Source organism: Mytilus californianus, unplaced genomic scaffold, assembly GCF_021869535.1.
Source record: "Mytilus californianus isolate M0D057914Y unplaced genomic scaffold, xbMytCali1.0.p SCAF_3, whole genome shotgun sequence".
Taxonomy (NCBI): Eukaryota; Metazoa; Mollusca; class Bivalvia; order Mytilida; family Mytilidae; genus Mytilus; species Mytilus californianus.
The window spans coordinates 99,094,897-99,113,784 of NW_026262679.1; the positions used below are offsets into that span (position 1 = coordinate 99,094,897).

General features: G+C 32.6%; 1 protein-coding gene across 10 annotated transcripts in view; it reads left to right on the plus strand.

Moving 5' to 3' along the window:
- Positions 1–18,888, plus strand: part of LOC127735532 (nuclear hormone receptor HR96-like) — a 201,069-nt gene that overhangs the window by 160,573 nt on the left and 21,608 nt on the right. The window lies entirely within an intron of this gene.

Here is an 18,888-nt window from a genome sequence, read left to right on the forward strand (position 1 = left end):
ATTCACTCCTGACCACTTTTCTCAAGCTTGGATTTTTCCTCTGGTCGCTAGATCTCGTCTATTAGTCGGCCCCCCTCTCTGGATTATGAATTTTACTCCCAATTTTCCGACTAATAAGCGAGTAGGAACGGTAAGCCTTAGGTGGAGTGAAATCAGTGCAGAAAGCTGTACATCAAATCTTCACCGAAATATCAGGTTACCATTGTAGGAAATTATAAACAAGGTTAAAAAAAACCTCTGCTTCAAGGTCAAGCTTATAAAGGTGTGATACTTATGTTTCATGAAGAGTTTCTTTTTTAGAGTGTTACCTTGAACTACAACAGAATGAATCATAAAAATGTATGGCTGTAAATGTCATTGAGGCAGTCATGTCAATATCATAGAGAGGGTTTATACTAATTACTTTTTGGAGCATCTTCATACTACCATTTTGTGTAGCAGTGTTGACATTTTATTATGTACTATCAGTTATATCTTCTCTGTCATACTTTGCAACTCTTTTTCAACCAGAAACCAACAAAACTTCACTCAGTACATGCACTATGTCTGTCATTTCTGCAGAGAATAAAATAATTGGGCCATTCCATTTTTTATCTGAAAAGGTGGGTGGACGGTTTTTATACGACCGCAAAAAATTTTGTGGTCGTATATTGGTATCACGTCGTCGTCAGCGTCATCCGAATACATTTGGTTTCTGGACAATAACTTTAGTAAATGTAAATAGAAATCTATGAAATTTAAACACAAGGTTTATAACCACAAAAAGAGGTTGGGATTGATTTCGGGGTTATAGTCCTAACAGTTTAGGAATTAGGGGCCAAAAAGGGGCCCAAATCAGCATTTTTCTAGTTTCCAGACAATAATTTGTGGAACGGTGTATGGATCTCTCTGAAATTATACCACAAGTTTCCATACCACAAAGGGATGGTTAGGATTTGCTTTGGGGGGTTATGGCTCAAACTGTTTAGGAATTAGGGGGAAAACAAGGTTAATGGACAATTAAAAAAAGTACAATGTTATGTTTGGATTACCTCCCTTACGCTGCTTTTGAATTATGTATAAAGAAATGTGTATTGTCTTGAGGTGATTAGCTGTCAATTTATTTTTAGAAGTTACTATTTTAAAATGCTGATTAAGGAATATTAATTTTAGCCATGATTATGTATGTCATTTTCTATTTTAAGACTTTATGATGTATTTAAATGGGTAGTTATGGTTGCAAACTCCATTGGAAATTTGAATTGAGATTATGACTATATCTTGAGGGAAAGAATTTTTTTTGGGGGAAAAGGTTGGGGGGGGAGGTGAAAAAAATTTGGAAGGGATGGGGTTAAAAAGAAATTGTGAGGTGGAACAATTTTTTCTCATTTCAGATTTCAGAAATTAAAAAGAAAATTTCTTCAAATATTATTTTTTTGCAAATTTTTGTTTTTTTTAATTTTTTGTTTTTTTTTGGTGGGGTGTCAATTCGCAACAGCATAGTGTATTGCACTAAAGCAAAAAATTAAATGTAAATTCAAATCATATAACCAATTCTAAGGTCTTTGACTAATAAGTTATTCTGTGTCAGAAACCTATTATGTGTCAAATATTTAATTACAATCCAAATTCAGACCTGTATCAAGCGCGAATATTGTGTCCATTTTTGCCCCAACAGTTCAGGGTTAGACCTCTGCGGTCGTATCCAGCTGCGCTCGGTGAGGCAATTTATTTTTCTAAGGGTATCAAAAGTCATTTCTTAGTGGTACTGATTTGCTCATAATATATCTGAAGGGTTACCTTTATTTTGTTTCTTAGGGGTCTTTTCTTTACTATACATGTATATGTAAAAATGAGGGGTTGATGGCATGATTGGCATATGAGGGGATTAAAACCAAGCATCTGATAGATTGAACTTTGCCTGACAATTTTCTTAGGGGTCTTTAACAAGGTTACAACCATCCACTCCTTTTTCAGATATTTGATAGAATGACTCAATGTTCAAGTCTTAGTTTGATTATAACCTGTGCCAAACAAAACCAACTTGAAGACCCACGGTATAGAGTAATATTATTTTATAGTTGAGTATTGGATAAATCTTTTATTCCATGGTTGAAGTACAAATTGACAGTTATAATACATATGTTAGAAGATGTGACAGTACATGTATTTAAGGTTATAATGGCTTTGATTTGTTGTACTAAAAGCTCGGACATTTTTTTTTACATCTGTGTTTCTGTAATCTTACAGGCTGTTAGTAAGATACAGTTTAAGACAGGATGATGTTTGGTATTTTTCAGAAAATTTCAAGCAGCTTTAATTATGTAAGAAAATTGAATTACGACAGTAACTGATTGAACAAACAGTTTAGCATAAAGAGAAATTAAAAACACATTAATTATGATAGAGTTTAAGTTAATGGTAATCACTCAATCCTGTTCTGTTGACTTGAAATATTTCAGAGTAATGTGTAGGTGTGGTATACCACTCGCTGCCTAGTCTTTCACAAAAACTCATTGATTTGTCAATTTTAACCATTTCCTAATATAACTTAAGTTCTATACAAAGTATAAAAGGGAAGATTAGCAGTAAATGCATGCCTGCATTTTATTATTTGAAAAATACAGTTTTGATTCATACTTTTACTTTTTAATGTTTTTCTGCTCACTGGAAAACTTTTCTTTCAATCATCATATTTGAACCATCACAAGTATAGCTCCGTGAAAGCATTAACTTAAGACCATCTCAAGTTTACCATGAACTTGGAACAAATAATATATCAATTGAACAGATGCAATGATATGAAAAATTAGCTATGTTTTCAAATGACTTATGATGTCAATTGACAATTTTCTTTTATGTTCTGAAGAAATTAGAAAGCTAATGAAAGGGCTCAGGGGGGATAGATCTTAGTGTATCATTATATTCTTTGTAATAAAACATTGAGTTAGATGACGTTTTATAACATTATGGTAATGGTTTGTGTGGAATATATATAATTGGGCATGTAGAGAAAAATTTTTGCTGCATGCACATGATGTCATTTTTTAGCTCAGCTGGCCCAGGGGCCAAGTGAGCTTTTCCCATCACTTGGCATCCATCGTCCATCAATGTCTGTTAACTTTTACAAAGATCTTCATCTCTGAAACTACTAGGCTAAATTTAACCACAATCATCATTGGGGTATCTAGTTTGAAAGATGTGTCTGATGACCATGCTTCTCAACCAAGATGGCTGACATGGCTAAAAATAGAAAATGAAAATCGCTATAAAAAGAGAAAAATCTGACATGGACAAAAATGTTCGTAATTTTGAGCTCTACCTATTGTCCATAAACATCAAAACTGTCAGACAACTTCTTATAGGAGTTATTGCCCTTAAATGACAAATTTTATCATTTAAAAAAATGTTTGCCTATTATCTCGAAAATTATAATAGACAGAAACATTTAAAAGCAAATATAATCAGCAAGACAAGATCTTCAAATAAATCAACATAGCTGAAATCTTCAGTCGACTCCTGATTAGAGTTATTGCCCTTTAATGATGATTTTTACCAATTTTTTGTGTTTTGGCTAATATCTTAAAAAGTATAAGAGATAGATAGAAACTTTAATATCAAAAAAGATCAGCAAGACAAGATTTACAAATAAGTCAACATGACTGAAATCATTAGTTTTGACTCCTGTTTGAAGTTATTGCCCTGTTAATGATGATTTTTCACATTTCCCCCCCATTTTTCTCTATTTTGAAAACTGCAATAGATAGATAGAAGTTTTAAATAGCACAAATGATCAGCAAGACAAGAATCCCCCTGGAATAATTTATGGGAAGACATTTTTATCAGCAATGTGTAATATAATTTCTTCCCCTGTGAAATGTGGCAAGGTTGACCACCTACATTTACCAATGGCTGAGCTCCTAATAACAGTGTTGACCATTGTTGAAATTTGAAAAATAACAAACTCATCATAAAATATATATGATGTTTGAATGGAATCTGGTGTTAATATCATTCATCATTTTTTTATACGACCGCAAAAAAATTTTTGGGATCATATAATGGTATGATGTCGTCGTCGTCTGTGACATCGTCCGAAGACACATTGGTTTCCGGACAATAACTTTAGTTTAAGTTAATGGATCTCTATGAAATTTTGTAAGAAGGTTCAATACCACAAAAGGAAATTTGGGATTGATTTTGGGGATGATGGTCCCAACCGTTTAGGAATTAAGGGCCCCAAAACAAACATTTTTCTAGTTTCAGGATAATAACTTGTGTAAGTATTTCAATTGCTCTGAAATTGTACAACAATGTTTAATACCACAAGTAGAAGGTTGGGATTCATATTAGGGGTTATGGGGCAAACAGTTTAGGAATTAAGGGCCTAAAAGGGGCCAAAAACAACAATTTTTGTAGTTTCCGGACAATAACTTGTGTGTAAGTGTATGGATCTCTCTGATATTGTACCATAAGGTTCCATATCACAAAGGAAAGGCTGGGATTGAGTTTGGTGGTAATTGCCTTAAACATGTAGGAATTAGGGGCCAAAAAAGGGCCAAAAACATGTATTATTCTAGTTTCCAAACAATAACTTGTGTTAGATGTGTATGGATCTCTCTGAAATTGTACTACAAGGTTCCATACTACAAAGGAAAGAATTGGATCGAGTTTTGGGGTAACTGCTCCAAGGGGGGATTCCAAAAGTCGGGGGGGGGTTCCAATTTTTTTAAGGAATTCATATTTTTTTCAAAAATTTTCAAATTTCAAGAAATAATCTTCAATTGCACAGTATTGCGCAATAGATTTGTAAGATCTTATACCACATTTATTTTGTGTCAGAAACCTATATTATGTCAAAAGTTTGATCACAATCAAAATTCCGACAAGTATCAAGCTTGAATATTATATCCAAATTTGCCCCAACTGTTCAGGTTCGAACTCTGCGGTCGTATCAGGCTGTGCTCAGCGAAGCATTTTATTATATAAAAGCAAACCTTCTAACCATAAAATGGAATGTAAAACAAGTGACTGACCTTTCTCTCAATTTCTATAACTGTTAAACTATTGTTTTAATACAGTAAATATGTAGTGAAAAAAAATGGTCTAAAATCTTATAAAATTAGGACAAATTAGTCCCTGAGTTAGTAAAGAAACTTAATGCTGAAGAGAATCAAGGTAAAACCTCTGAAGTTCACAATATTCACATTAAGAGCTCATTATTCATATAGTCTACTGTTTTTGTAATATTATGTTTTCTGACATAATAGCTAAGCATTATGTGTCTTTATAATGCTATTTCTAGAACACAGAAAGTATTAAAAACTAAAATAATATGGAATTATTTACAAGCTAATATATAACAATATTAATATTAATATTCATTTGATTCAATCTAAAAGAAAAAAAGGTTAGAAGGTGAAAAGGATCATTAAAACATATTATGTCTTAGAAACACAGATAACACCATTACCTGAAAGATAAATAATAATAGTCCACAAAACATTACACAGACAGTCTTACCCAATCTGTAAAAACGAAATGTGGCAGATTTATTGGAACTTGAATTCTGTATTTGGCTTTTGGCTTTCTGTATAATCTTCAGAGACTTAATTGTGTTAGCATCATCAACATGATCAATAAATAAAGAAAATATTGATTTATCTGTGACCTTAGCATGCAGACAGGTTTTTATTTTCATTATTGGTAAACCTGGAACTCCCAAAAAATACCTGTTAATTTGGGCGCGTTACATTTGCGTGCATTTGTGGATTTTTTTTTTTTTACGTTTAGGCACAGCTTTTGATTACATTAGCGTGCATTTATTTTACAGGTAAACTCAGGTAAAAATAAAGGTGATATAAATAAAAATAATATAAAAATATAAATGACTATAATTTGTTAATTTTCATAATAAATATGACTATGAATTATTAATTTGAAAATATTTGTTAACTCAAGTTCTAACATGACGTTCTTCAAACGCTTCGAGTACACACCCGTGGTAAAATATGAATATATTGTTTGGGCTGTTCCGATCGTACTCCCGCGTCATATGCTTTTTAATGAATGAACTACCCGACATCATAGAACAATGACGTAAGAATATAAACATTTTACGGGAAAATACACGCTTATGAAACCAAAAATCATCACAACAAGGAAATGTAAACAAACGATGCTAAAATGTGTTATATAAGCCATTTTTTGTTTACATATAAGACATATGAATACAATTATCATTTAGATTCATCCAAACCTATCTAAATATGTCATTGTAAATAGTTTAAGCATGCCATTTATTCAGTTTGCTCTGTTCTTTTACGTCAATTTAATAGTGCGTTTATTTATGGGAACGACAAATAATGCCTTCACCTAGAGCGCTTCGATCCAAATGAATTGCCGTAATTGTCCTATTAGAATCGAAATAATTCATGGGGGCTTGAATATATCGTGATTTTACCACGGGTTGTCCCTTTATGCCGATATTTTACCCCCTCGCTATCGCTCAATGTAAAATATTTGTCATAAAGGGCCAACCCGTGGTAAAATCATGATATATTCAAGCCCCATGAATTATTTCTTAATTATATATTGTTCATATTGAATTCTAAAACAAAGTATAAAGTGATCATGATAAATCCCGTTACAGCTTAAAGCATACATGTAACTTCATTGCGAATATTTCAGAGTGAACAGTGTTTCAACGAATAGTGATCGCTTTTAAATTAGTAAATAACAGATTATTTGATGGAGCAACTCTGAAAATACCAGGATGGAGAAGTAAACAGATTTTCATTTCTCAAAGCAATTGGCTTCAAATTTTCAGCATGTACCGACATGTAAAGTCATGTAATATCTGTACTTTTACTTTTAAGATTAGTTATGTTTTATATAATCTGTATATATTTCTAGGATTTAGAACTTGTGCATAATAAAAGGAACTTATCCTGCTCGAAATCCCACTTCCACCTGCTTGTTGGTGAGCAAGGACACTTTAGACTAATGGACAGAGTACTTGTACTTGTAATTAATTGAATAAATTAATAAGTAAATAAGTATTATTACCTTATTTACCTGAGTTTACCTGTCAAATAAATGCACGCAAATGTTATGGTATTATGCTCGCAAACAGCAAACATAATGCACCGGTTAATTTGGCATTAAAGCACTGAAAGCACCACAATTGAGCCACATTTTTAATATGCTAGCCAACTAGGTAAATTGGACAGTAAGACATGTCAAACTACCTTCATATATTATTCTGACTGAGTTTACTGGAATCTGTGTTTAATAATTCTTCTTAATACATTTAATACTTTTTGTATAACCCATTTATCTGTTCTGTATACCTCTTTGCATGGACACAATGTCGATCCTAATATGCTGGAGAAAAAATGCAGGTCGATAATATGAAGTACCATTCATATTGATATTTTCACATTGAGTTTTGTTGATGGTTTTGGGCCTTAGAAAGTTGTGTTCATTTTTCATATTTATAGTCAGCCCTGTTCAATACATTTAGATTGACACTGAATTATTTTTGCATACGGCAACAGTTTGCAGTAAAATTATAAATTATGTTAGCGAAAATTATATAATTGAAAATTTCCTAATATATTTACTTACAAAAGAGGTTTCAATCAAAGTGTTTTACTCAATAGGAAATTATTACAAATTTCCAAGATGATGCCAAAATTCTTAATTTCCTATGTATTTTTCCAATTTCATTATAAATCATATATCTATATAGTTCTGTCTTCAAATGCTACCTTTTTATACATGTATATCCAACACATGCTGGAGGTCTTCATCAATGTTTAATATCCATTATGAGAACTGGTGAAGCCTGAATCCTGGAGGTGATAATTCTTCATTCGTTCTATCAATATTAAACATTGTTGTGGGACATAAACTTAATAAGTCTTGATCGTATCACAGAAAATGTGTCAATTATACAACAATGAAACAATTGCTTTAATTCATACATTTGTAGATAATGAAGATTTTAGGGATTTTTTTATTATCGCATTATTTTATTCATCATTGCTAGCATGGTCTCCAGAAAGGCAGAAACTTAGAAATATAAAATTTAAACGAGGTGGTAAGCAATATCTCTCCATTAATTCAAAGAGATTTAATAAATTATCTCCCCTCGTACTATTCAGTTCCCAAACGAATCAAATGAAAATTTTCCCATTAAATATTTTGTTTGCCCTTCATAGATACTTGAAGAGTATTGCATATATACGTGTTTCTCATTTTATTTGGTTCTAATGGCTCTCCATAAATTTTTTATTAGTTTCTGTAATTGACTAATGTTCCTTCTCAGTTATAAATATTACCAATGGGTCTTTTTTTAACTTTTTTTTTTAGATCCTTATGGCACTCCATAGATTTTTGTTAAGGATAAATAAATGTCCGATGATTCTCGTTGTGTTTAAAGTCCTTAATCTGTCCATAGATTACTGTTAAGGGAAGATAGCTATCAGATGTTTCTTGTTGGGTTATGATGTCCTTTGACTTTGTTAAGGGTTAAACAATATAATATGTATATATATCCATGATCAAAGGAGCCTTAAATTAATATTTATTTATTCAAGGCATAAATTTATTGTCTCTGTTGTAAAATGTGCCCTTATTGTGTTGGAAGTTAAGTTGTATTGGCATTGTATATATAAATGTGTCATTTGATTGTATATCCTGTCTGAATGTCATATTCATTTGGACCAAACACATTTATACTTGGACTGAGGACTGTCAGAATAATATTTGCATTATTATAATACATACAGTTTTATATCTTTATTTTGTTTTTTTTAGTGTTTCTTGTCAATGAGATAAGTCAATTTTTTAGTTAGAATTAATTGGCCTTCTTTTTCAAAATAATTGAGCTTTTTGTTCCATAGCATATATGTGAATAATTATTTTACACAATAGGTCAAATTATTTAAATACTAGAAAGTTTTTTAATAAGGATTTGCATACATTTTGGTTTATTTGTATGGGGGCAGTGTTTGAATCCTGTGTACTTCAGTTGCATCTAAGTCAAACTTGGTATATACATGAATCATTGAATGCTTTGTACCCAGGAATCATAGATTAGTTACAAGACAAAAGCAAAAGACATTTGACATATAATTGTGTTTATTGTATTTGATACTTGTACAGTGCTAGTCTAAGACAGTTAAATGACACATTATTAGGGCCCCGCCGAATGGCGGACGCCCTATAGTGATCAGTCCGTCCGTCCGTCCGTCCTTAACAAATTGCGTCCGCTCTATATCTAGAGAACCGTTATGATTTCAAAGTTTATACTTGACATATATATTAACCAACATCAGAGGGTGTGTCATAATGTATGTACAACTTCCTAGGTCAAAGGTCAAGGTCAAAAACTTTGGTTTTAGTTAACAACCCCATGTCCTATGGTGAAGATCATGTCCGCTCTATATCTTTAGAACCGTTATGATGTCAAAGTTTATACTTGAAATGTATATTAACCAACACCAGAGGCTGTGTCATAATGTATGTACAACTTCCTAGGTCAAAGTTCAAGGTCAAAAACTGGTTTTAGTTGACAAACCCATGTCCTATGGTGAAGATCTTGTCCGCTCTATATCTTGAGAACTGTTATGATTTGGTTTTAGTTGACAAACCCATGTCCTATGGTGAAGATCTTGTCCGCTCTATATCTTGAGAACTGTTATGATTTCAAAGTTTATACTTGACATGTATATAAACCAATACCAGAGGGTGTGTCATAATTTATGTACAACTTCCTAGGTCAAAGGTCAAGGTCATAAACTTCGGTTTCAGTTGACAACCCCATGTCCAATTATAAAGATACAAATTTTTTACCACACATTATTCACAGCGGGGCCCACAGAGATGGCTCCAATCTCAATGATATCTAGTTGTGTGTGTTGTATTTTATACTAATACACTGCTAGAGACAGTTAAATGCACATTATTGTGTGTGTTGTATTTTATACTAGTACACTGCTAGAGACAGTTAAATGCACATTGATTATTGTGTGCATTGTATTTTATACTTGTACAGTGCCAGAGACAGTTGTACACATTATTGTGTGTGTTGTATTTTATACTTGTACAGTGCCAGAGACAGTTGGATACATTATTGTGTGTGTTGTATTTGATACTTGTACAGTGCCAGAGACAGTTAAATGACACGTTATTGTGTGTGTTGTATTTTATACTTGTACAGTGCCACAGACAGTATATGACAGTTAAATGACACATTATTGTGTGTGTTGTATTTTATACTAGTACACTACCAGAGACAGTTAAATGACACATTTTTTGTGTGTGTTGTATTTTGTACTGGTACAGTGCCAGAGACAGTTAAGTGACACATTATTGTGTGTGTTGTATTTTCTTCTTGTACTCTGCAAGAGACAGTTTGTTTCATTATTGTTTGTGTTGTATTTTGTACTGGTACAGTGCCAGAGACGGTCTTGAAAGCAATTTATACTTGTACAGTGCCAGAGACAGTTTGACACATTATTGTGTGTATTGTATATTGTATTGATCTGTACTTCTTATTTGAATGGTAGATCAATCACACATCATTACAAGGAAAAACTCCCATGAGACTTAACTGTTTGGTAAACAGATAATTCAAATTGCCAGTGCACTGTTGTCAAGACTCTTTTAGTTAGGCCAAAAGGTTTTTAAAAAACTTTATTTCTAGAGTTCTATTAAGTATTACAGTGCTTAAGCAATTGACTGTGGCTTAACGGTTAAATGTGCCATGCAGATCTTTGGAAAAGTTTGATTGTGTGTGTATTATGGAAAATTTGTGACATGGTTTAAGCACTATGGTAAATTATTTTATAGTGTATTAAGAATGGGAAAGTGACACACCTACGGTGTGTATCATTGGCAAGCATTTGACAGTGTTTGCTATGGGCAAATTTTTGACAGTGTTTACCATTGGCAAGCATTTGACAGTGTATACCATTGGCAAGGGTTTAACAGTGTTAACTATGGGCATCTAGTTGACAATGTTAACCATTGGCAGCAAAAATGATCGGTGTACAGATCTATAAGAATGGAAAGATAACAGAAACCATTGATTGGCTGACCCCTTATAAAAGACAATGTTTTACTAACTTTTTAGGTTTTTGCCTCGTGTTTTACTTTTTTGACAAGTGAGTAGTCTTGTTATAATAGTACTAAGTTCACACAGAATAATAATTTATTTGCCACAACTTATCCATAGCTTATATAATATATATATATATATATATAAACAAGTCTAAATTGAAAACGACGTTCAAACCTATGATTGCGTTGGATAAAAACCGCAATTTTTATATATGTGTGCATGCAAAACAAATTTCTTGGTAGAGGGGTCTAAATACAGCACAAACAACTTTTTCCAAAAGACCAAAAAAGTGAAAAAGTATATTTTAACAAAACGCATTTGACTAACAGGTCGAACAACTGATGTTCTTAAACTCTGCTGACTGCCATTGGCGATTGCCAAATAAACGGATCACAAGATGTAACAAAATGGATCTTTAAAAATTAATAATCTAATACCAAACAGAAAACAATAAACTTGCGGAAAAGATGGTATACCGCAAACAAAAGGTGCAAAAATTAGTACACCATATCCGGATTTCGACAATTAATGTCTCTTCAGTGATGTTAGGGATCGAAACAGTATTTGGAAGGCCATAAAATTTACCTCAATTTAGGATAGACTCTTGAATTTTAAAGAGTCGAAATAGGATGAACGGATCATATAAACCCGAAGGAAAATATAATACAAGCCCAAACGAAAAAATATAAACAAGTCTAAATTGAAAACGACGTTCAAACCTATGATTGCGTTGGATAAAAACCGCAATTTTTATACATGTGCATGCAAAACAAATTTCTTGGTAGAGGGGTCTAAATACAGCACAAACAACTTTTTCCAAAAGACCAAAAAAGTGAAAAAGTATATTTTAACAAAACGCATTTGACTAACAGGTCGAACAACTGATGTTCTTAAACTCTGCTGACTGCCATTGGCGATTGCCAAATAAACGGATCACAAGATGTAACAAAATGGATCTTTAAAAATTAATAATCTAATACCAAACAGAAAGCAATAAACTTGCGGAAAAGATGGTATACCGCAAACAAAAGGTGCAAAAATTAGTACACCATATCCGGATTTCGACAATTAATGTCTCTTCAGTGATGTTAGGGATCGAAACAGTATTTGGAAGGCCATAAAATTTACCTTAATTTAGGATAGACTCTTGAATTTTATATATATATATAACTCGTCTAAACATCAGCCCAACAATGTTAGATCTGTAAATTTGCTTTCGCAAATTGTTTGTTCTTCCCTCGCCGAGATTCAAACTCATGCTACTGAGATATCGTGACACCAAATCGCCTGCACTGTATCCGACGCGCTAGACCACACGACCACCTAGGCTTCATCATATATATATGATCATGGGTTGTGTTAAGGATAGTTTTTATAATCACACTTCTGTGTATTACCTATCTTCCTCAGTTACAGTTAGTGTCATCATGATTATATCTAAATGTGAACTTTATTTGTTTCTGTGTAACAACATGTTTCTAGTTATAATGAGAATATTCTTACAATGTCTTCCTTTGGGGATTATAAATAAGTACCAGTAGTTTATGTAAGGAAGATTCATCTAAGTACCAAACAAATACTATGATCCAACCAAGAACCTTAATTTTCTTACATATGATATAAATAAATTTTTAATAGGACGTACATTATTTGTTTTGCCTTTGATTAAAAAAAATTAAGTATCAGAAATTAGCTTGGAGCACGTTTGAAGAAAAAAATGTATGTGCTTGTCAATGACAGACATATTATATTATATCATATTCAATCTATCCATTTTCCCATCCAATCTTGTCTCATCAAGCATAACTTAAGATTACTTGAATAAATTTATCACATTTTGTACCCAATGATTGTTCTATGAAGACTTTATGTCTTTAAGATTTTAACGATTTTTTCAGATCATGTTGCTCAGTAAATGATTCTATAGTTTTCTATGTAGTGTTTTGTAAACTTGTTCATCTTATCTCGTCTTTTGTTTTTTGCCATGACGTTGTCAATTTCTATTCAACTTTATAATAATGAGTTGTGAACGTCTTCTTGGTACCTTCCTTTTTTTCTCTCCATCGTATATAACTTTATAAGAATTTAACAGTGAAAGTTATTTCCTTTTGATATTTGATTTTATTTATATTTTCAAGTTATATACCGGTAGAACGCATTTGTGTATAACCGAAACAATGTACTGAGTGGTCGTCTAAAATGGGAAAAGGAAGTACTATGCATGTAATTGGTACTGTTGTTGATAGAAGTATAACTCATGATCTCACCTGGTTTGTGTCTTGGGAGTCTATCATGGGCAAACATTCAAAGATTAGAGCTTAAATGACATTTGACATAGCCTAATGTCTATTGTAGAATGTATTGTGTGTGTTTTTTTATTTGGGTAACTTTAATGTAATATTTCTAGGTGTGTTGATAACACAATGTTTTACTTTTGAGAAAAAGAAAAGATCCTCAAAGAAGATATAATATTGTTTAGTCTTTAGTTTTCTATTGACTGTTTTGTTTACCTGTTTGTCTTTTCATCATCATGGTGCTATCAGTTCTTGTTGACTTGTTTGTCATTTCATCATCATCATGGTGCTATCAGTTCTTGTAGACTTGTTTGTCATTTCGTCATCATCATGGTGCTATCAGTTCTTGTTGACTTGTTTGTCATTTCATCATCATCATGGTGCTATCAGTTCTTGTTGACTTGTTTGTCATTTCATCATCATCATGGTGCTATCAGTTCTTGTTGACTTGTTTGTCATTTCATCATCATCATGGTGCTATCAGTTTCTTGTTGACTTGTGTGTCTTTTCATCATCATCATGGTGCTATCAGTTCTTGTAGACTTGTTTGTCATTTCATCATCATCATGGTGCTATCAGTTCTTGTAGACTTGTTTGTCATTTCATCATCATCATGGTGCTATCAGTTCTTGTAGACTTGTTTATCTTTTCATCATCATGGTGCTATCAGTTTCTTGTTGACTTGTGTGTCTTTTCATCATCATCATGGTGCTATCAGTTCTTGTAGACTTGTTTGTCATTTCATCATCATCATGGTGCTATCAGTTCTTGTAGACTTGTTTGTCATTTCATCATCATCATGGTGCTATCAGTTCTTGTAGACTTGTTTGTCTTTTCATCATCATGTTGCTATCAGTTTCTTATTGACTTGTTTGTCTTTTCATCATCATGGTGCTATCAGTTCTTGTAGACTTGTTTGTCATTTCATCATCATCATGGTGCTATCAGTTCTTGTAGACTTGTTTGTCTTTTCATCAGCATGGTGCTATCAGTTGTTGTAGACTTGTTTGTCTTTTCATCATCATGGTGCTATCAGTTCTTGTAGACTTGTTTGTCATTTCATCATCATCATGGTGCTATCAGTTCTTGTAGACTTGTTTGTCATTTCATCATCATCATGGTGCTATCAGTTCTTGTAGACTTGTTTGTCATTTCATCATCATCATGGTGCTATCAGTTCTTGTAGACTTGTTTGTCTTTTCATCATCATGGTGCTATCAGTTCTTGTAGACTTGTTTGTCATTTCATCATCATCATCATGGTGCTATCAGTTCTTGTAGACTTGTTTGTCTTTTCATCATCATGGTGCTATCAGTTCTTGTAGACTTGTTTGTCTTTTCATCATCATGGTGCTATCAGTTCTTGTAGACTTATTTGTCTTTTCATCATCATGGTGCTATCAGTTCTTGTAGACTTGTTTGTCTTTTCATCATCATGGTGCTATCAGTTCTTGTAGACTTGTTTGTCATTTCATCATCATCATCATGGTGCTATCAGTTCTTGTAGACTTGTTTGTCTTTTCATCATCATGGTGCTATCAGTTCTTGTAGACTTGTTTGTCTTTTCATCATCATGGTGCTATCAGTTCTTGTAGACTTGTTTGTCTTTTCATCATCATGGTGCTATCAGTTCTTGTTGACTTGTTTGTCTTTTCATCATCATGGTGCTATCAGTTTCTTGTTGACTTGTTTGTCTTTTCAACATCATGGTGCTATCAGTTCTTGTTGACTTGTGAGTTTTGATTGTCCCCTTGGTACATTCTGCCACTTTTTTGGATAACATATACATGGTTAAAAACAATTGGTTAATAAAATCTGTGAAAATAACATGTGGGGTGTTGAATCAGATATGAAATGAGTTTGTCAAATAAAACATGATGTTACATTACATAGACAATCTCAACTTTTTTATTTGGTTTTGACCAATTTAAATAAATTTTCAAATCTGATGGATAATTAAACATTTGAGTGATATCAAGTATTTCCAGTTTTATGTGGGTAGAGTAAAAGTGGAGGAAATCTTTCCTGAAAACTTCATCAATTTTCATACAAGGATATACATACTTCAACTGATACTCACTCAGTATCTCGTCCCTCTTTCAGTACTCCCACACTTTGACAACTACACATAACAGTTAAGATATTAAGAGCAGATTCAGAATGTATGTATTTTCATTCAACTTTTGGACCAACAAATAAAGAGTGTGAAATAAATATCTTTCAAGTCTCTTAGCAAATTCGTTATATTTTTAAAGACCTTCAACTTTAACTTCATACAGATCTATCAATTATTTTATGCTAAAATGGTATGATTTTGTAGAAGTTTATTTTTAGGCAAAATAGAGCCCTCAGGGGACCTCCTCGTTCTGAAGTTGATTTAGACATATACTAAACTAAGACCTTGGATGTATTTAACATTTTATGACATAATTGCTCTAAAGTGACTTGTGCAATGTAATGCAAATAAAAAGAGAGGATAAAATATGTTGATAATATTGAATTTCTGTACCATTGTCATTGTTGACTGAAGAACAGCTTGGTACTGTGTTGTTCTTAAGCTGTAAATAAATATATCACATATTTTTTTTGTGACAAGACAAAGATAGATAGGGGATTATAAACACACAAAGTGATGAAAAATCACTTACCATATAAATATATTCACTTAATCTCCCTAAATCTAGTCTGCTCATGCTTTCTTTTATATTTCTGTCAATTTAGAAAAAAAATAAATTTATAAGAGACAAACTGTTGTCAGGAGGTTGGGTCAAACAACACCAACATTTGATTCATATTTGAATGCAAACAATAAAATTTATTAAAAATGAGTTTGTTGAACATAAAAAACAGCGGCTGGTCTGATTTAACATGAAGTAAAATTTATCCTCCATTTCGTAGGAAGAATTTATTTTCTGTTTGGTTTTTTCAAATTTGAATTTTATAAACATCCTTAGATGGCTTTATCTTACAGTATCTTTGTGTCTTTGTGTTTTTCAACAGGTTTTTATTTAATTCAGACCAGTCGCTGTTTGGTGTCTTTAAAGTTGTTTTACAGCTTTTTACTTGTTTCCAACAACTTGACAGATTTGATCTGGATACAAACATGTACATCTTTCTGTAATTAAGTCCTTATTCTGCATCTCATACTTGTCATGTGAAGCCAAAAAACTTGATTTCAATCACATCTTACTTTAGACCTAATTTCTTAATTTTGCTTCACCCCTTCTATAAGTTTGGAGCTTTTGGCTTGACCTTTTTTAATCATTGCAACCTTTTCAACCCTTCCTTGTTCTAATTTTATTTTACTGCTCTCCTCAGCAAGCCTACTTTAAAGTTAAGAACACATTTTTTTTCCGCTTTAATAAGTGACTGTAATCCAGTGTATTTATGGTCAGAATGCAGATTTTACGCTGTGTCCAGACAAATTTATTACTAGACACAGAAAATGTAATTACCTTGTCTTAGATATGGGACATTATCTTGTCTTGTTATACCCGATTCTAGTGACATACATTATATTAAGATAGACAGTCCTTGAGATTGTAACATTGCTAAATCTTTTCCATCAAAGTAGATTGTGTCATAGAGCAGCTGAAAATCTTAATGTTTCAGAGGAATGATGGTAAAGTCAGTCATAGGCATCTTAATCTTAATTATAAGCAATTGCTTGACATATTTTTATGAGCAACTATAATAATGTCAAAGCAGATTGTTGTCCCACAGCAGCATAAAGCCATGTAGTGAACTTTTAACATGTCTGAGTAGATTTAATCAATCAGCGACAAACATTCTCGAATAAGTTCTCGATCTCTTTTGAAAGTTTAATTTAATCATTTTTATTGCTTGACGGAGTCAAAAAGCGAGACATAGGTATGCTGTTTCAGGCATCAGCAACGGCGGTGTCAACAATGTATTAGTTTGTGATTAGGTCTAGTTTGTGGTGAACCACAAGTTTTAGGTCAATCATATTTGGTATACAGTTGTATTAGCATTGGCCCATCTCATTTCCATGGAGATTATTTGGCCCTGCCCCCTCAGCCATGGTCTATTGACTTTGAAACTTTTGCTTATTTTTCATGTATTAGTTTGTGATTAGGTCAGTTTATGGGGATCCATTAGTGGTAGGTTAATGATATTTGGTATACAGTTGTATTAGCATTGGCACATCTCATTTCCATGGAGATTATTTGGCCCTGCCCCCTCAGTCATGGTCTATTGACTTTTAAACTTTTGCTTATTTTACATGTACTAGTTTGTGATTAGGTCAGTTTATGAGGAACCATTAGTGGTAGGTCAATGATATTTGGTATTCAGTTGTATAAGCATTGGCACATCTCATTTCCATGGAGGTTATTGGCTCAGCCCCCTTAGTCATGGTCTATTGACTTTGAAAATTTTGCTTAGTTAACATGTATTAGTTTGTGATTAGGTCAGTTCAAGGGGAACCATTAGTGGTAGGCCAATGTTAATTGGTATTCAGTTGTATAAGCATTAGCGCATCTCATTTCAATGGAGAATATTTGGCCCCATCCCCTCAGTCATGGCCTATTGACTTTGAAACTTTTGCTTAGTTTACATTTATTAGTTGGTGATAAGATCAGTTTAAGATGAACTTCTAATGTTAAGTCAATGATATTTGGTATGCAAATTTATTGGCATTTTGTAAGTATCATTTCCATGGAGATTATATAGCTCCACCCCCTCTTCATGGTTCATTGACTTTTAAACTTTTACAGTTTACAAGTTAATGTTTGTGTTTAGGTTTGTTTAAAGGGAACAACTTATAATAAGTCAATGATACTTGGTATGCAGTTGTATTAGCATTGACACATCTCATTTACATGGAGATGGTTTAGCCAAGTACCTCAGTCATGGTTCATTGACTTTGAATATTAGCCTAACTTGTTAAGTATTGCCATTTTAATTTCAACATTTGCATAATCAAAATTACAAAAAAGCGAGACATATCTCTGTGATAACAGTTTATTGTTAATTTGAATAATGTAATTGTGTAAACATTATATGTTAGTGATTAAACTTTATATGCATGGATGATTAAACTTCGTATGCATGGATGCATTCTATGGTATGGGTTTATGTCATGGTTTTCATTTTTGTACATTTACTCAGATATTCAAGCTACGAAATGATGTGTATGTGTATAACCAGACTTGTCAAGACAGCCATGTTATTGAAAATCCCTTAAGTTTTGATTGGTGTATGAATCTTTCTGTTCTAAAAATAGGTTCAATTACAATTATGGACAAAGGAAGATAACTCCAAATCAAAATATTGCCTAAATGTGTTACTTGCTTAATATAAATTTTAAGTTCACATTGCAAAATGATAGCAAACTTTACCCTTCACTGCTCACAAGCACTTCCATAGCTGAAATTTAGTTGTTTTGTTGGGTTGGTGTCTCACTGACAAATTACAATATCTCTCTTTTATGGACAACTGTACATGAAAAAAGTATCACTTGTCA